Source organism: Humulus lupulus, chromosome 6, assembly GCF_963169125.1.
Source record: "Humulus lupulus chromosome 6, drHumLupu1.1, whole genome shotgun sequence".
In the NCBI taxonomy this organism is placed as follows: Eukaryota; Viridiplantae; Streptophyta; class Magnoliopsida; order Rosales; family Cannabaceae; genus Humulus; species Humulus lupulus.
Window position 1 is genome coordinate 17,468,659 of NC_084798.1, and position 3,145 is coordinate 17,471,803.

A 3,145-nucleotide genomic window follows, 5' to 3' on the forward strand; every position below is an offset into this window, starting at 1 on the left:
TACTCTGAACCCCCTGACACACGAATTCCGAGTAATCTGGGATCTGCTGGGAGCATATGCGCGTGTTCATTGAACCGCGTGGTTCCACTCTCCACGGGCTGGGCTTACCTCAGCTCGTGTAAATAATGATTTCTTCGTCCTTCTGCTTGGGTCGCCTTTTCTAAAGTGTTTTCTTTTGTTCGATAGGCGACCAAATGGCTCCAAAAAGGAATCTGCCTCAGAAGAACGTGGGAAGCTCGATCTCCCAGCAAGAGAAAGGAAAGGCGGTGATGCCCGGCTCGCCGATCCCCCACTTTGGGCCGGCCATGGAGAAACAAGTCGAGGTGGCCCCCGACGCATTCTTTGAGGCGGAGAGAATCGTCTCAAAGGTGACCAATCAGGTGAAGATCAACAAACTTTTCCTCACCCACAAGATCCCACTGGGGAAGACCTCAGTCATAGCCTGACCTGCTGCGGAGGGCGAGCGGAGCTGTACGCCGCTAGACGAATCGTTCGCGGCCTGGAGTGGTGAGCACTTCAAGGCAGGGGCCTTCCTCCCCCTGGACTAGTACTTCGCTGACTTTCTGAACTACGTGGGGTTGACCCCTTTTCAGCTCCCCCCCAACTCCTATCGTCTGCTGGCGGGGTTGAGGTACTTGTTCAAGAAGCAGGAGTGGGAGGTCCCTACTCCTGCTGATATTTTATATTTCTTTTGCCTCAAAGCCAGCCCGGATCAGCGGGGGCGAGGTGACAGGTTTTACTATTTAACCCGTTTTCCTAATACGGCGGCGGTCATCGAGCTGCCAAGCCATCCAAATGACTTCAAGGACCAGTTTTTCATGTCAACTGGGTTCCGGAACTGTGAGCACCACTACTTCAATCGTCCTCGTAAGTGAACCCTGACCCTAGCTCGCCTTTTAAGTGTTGTTTAATTTTAGCTCCCCCCGTACTCCATTCTGATTCCAACCCAATCTTGCAGCCATCTACGCGAGGACCGAGAAGTCTGCGACCCTCGGGGGTCAATATGAAACACTGGCGGGCTTGCCCCCCAGTGAAAAGGACTACCGCGTGCTCGTGACGGACGAGACGATGGTGTTCTGCAAACTGATTTTTCCAAATCAGACTCTAAACCTGAAGAGGCTTCGGGGGCCGCCCCCAGCTCGCACAAAAAGACCTATCACCGTGGAGGAGGTCGCGGAAGAGGAGGACGAAAGAGCTGAAGTTCCGCTCGTGAGGAATAGAAAGAGGGCCTTGGAGGTCGCTCAGGGGATGGATGAGGAGAGGATCCAAACCGGAGCAGCTGCGGGTCCTTCCGGTCAAGGTAACCCTTATTTGTTTAAGAATGTAGATAGGGCCACTGCAGACCCCCGGCTGGTTAGGTTCAATCCTAGGCAGATCGTCCATTGTCACAGGAGGGACCCGGACCTGAATACACTCCTGCTCCATTGTGTTGACCGGCTCGTGCTGGATCACCAAGAGAGCCGGCCTAGGGGTACTGTAGTAGTAGATAACACCCTAGCTTTTAGGTCGATCCTTTTTTAGGAGTATGGGACCAACTTACGCACATGGCCACCACTTCAGAGGGGTGCCTATGCTCCGGGGTTTAGACAGTATGTAGAAGAGTCAAGCCCCGAGTCAGAACCGGACCTAGAATCTGTGCCAGTTCGTGAGATAATTGTCCTAGGCTCTTCCAGCTCGGGGGGTAGGGCTCCCTTAATATTCGTATACTTTTTTGCTTTTAACCTCTGCATGTTTGCTAACTTGTAATAACCATGTTTTTGTTTTTGGCAGAAGAGATGTCTCAGCCCGGGGGTAATCTGCGGGGTGTAGTCTTCGGCGGGAATCCCCCAGCAGGGCCAAGGTTGAAAAGGCTCCGAGAGTCCAAGAGCGCGGCCGGGGCCTCCACCAAATCCCCGGCTAAGGAGAAGGAAAAGACCCCGCCATCCCAGGTTGAGGGGGCAATCCTTTCTGCTCCCGGAGCAGGACACATGCCCCCGCCGCCCCAGCGATCTCCACCAGCCACCCAGGACGTGGTACTGGAGGTCGGGACTCCGGCTGTGGCAGCCCCGGACGTACGCATACCGGTTGACTCCCATGATCTGGGAAAGATCCCAGAAGCATTCCGGGGGACGGTGTATGAGTCGGCGAGCTATGCCGTCGGCCGCTTCTACAAGCTCAAAGAGAAAGATCTCCGGGCTATCGAAGCAACGAGCCCGGTCCGAGTCATAGATTCTTCGATGGACATGACCCTAACGGTAATCTGCCCCACTCTTTTAAAGCTTTAACACTTACACAATGCCTTGTTTTTCCACTTAGCCAACTTATCCTTCCTTTCTTGCAGGGCATTGCTGCCGCTCATCGAGGTATCGCCAGGACCAAGGCTCAGCTCGAGGAGATGGAGGCTGAGCGCCAGGCCGCCCTTCAGGAAGCTCAGGTTGTGAAAGATGAGCTGGCGGCTTCGAAGGCCGAGCTAGAGAGGAGCCGCTCAAAGAATCGAGAACTTGAAACCTCCCTTGCCACTTCGCGAGCAGATCTCGAGGCAGCGAAGACCGAGGCCCAGGCCGCCCTGGAGGCCGCCTTGGAAGCCGAGCAGGCCATCTCAGAGCAGTCCATGCAGGACCTGTTCTATCACTGCTGGGCCCATAATCCGGATGCTGACTTCTCTTTTATGCCGCCGGACCTCTGGGCTATTTTGCTGCCGAAACTCCAAGCCCGACTAAACAAAGAGGTACTGCCCTCGGAGACTGGGGAAGCCTCTAGCGCGGTGGAGCAGGGCGAGACCGCGACCTCCAAAGGACCAGCTGATGGGGCTTAGGGCACTCCTCCTTATGCATTTTTAATTATTTTTATTTTGTCTTTGTAACCTTTTAATGAGGTGTTTTCACCTTGAGACGATTTACTTGGCCATCTTAACTTATATATATATATTTATATAAGCTTAGTTCATGCTAACCGTTATTTATATCCCGAGCTCTTTAAGAAAGAGCCACGACCAATAAACTTAAGTTAACTTCCAAGTTTTATGACCCGGTTAAAACCAGGAACTTATTTTGAAAACTTAGTTCGTGTTAACTTTTATCCATATCTCGAGCTCTTTAAGAAGAACCACGATCAATAAATTTAAGTTAACTTCTAAGTTTTATGACCCGGTTAAAACCAGGAACTT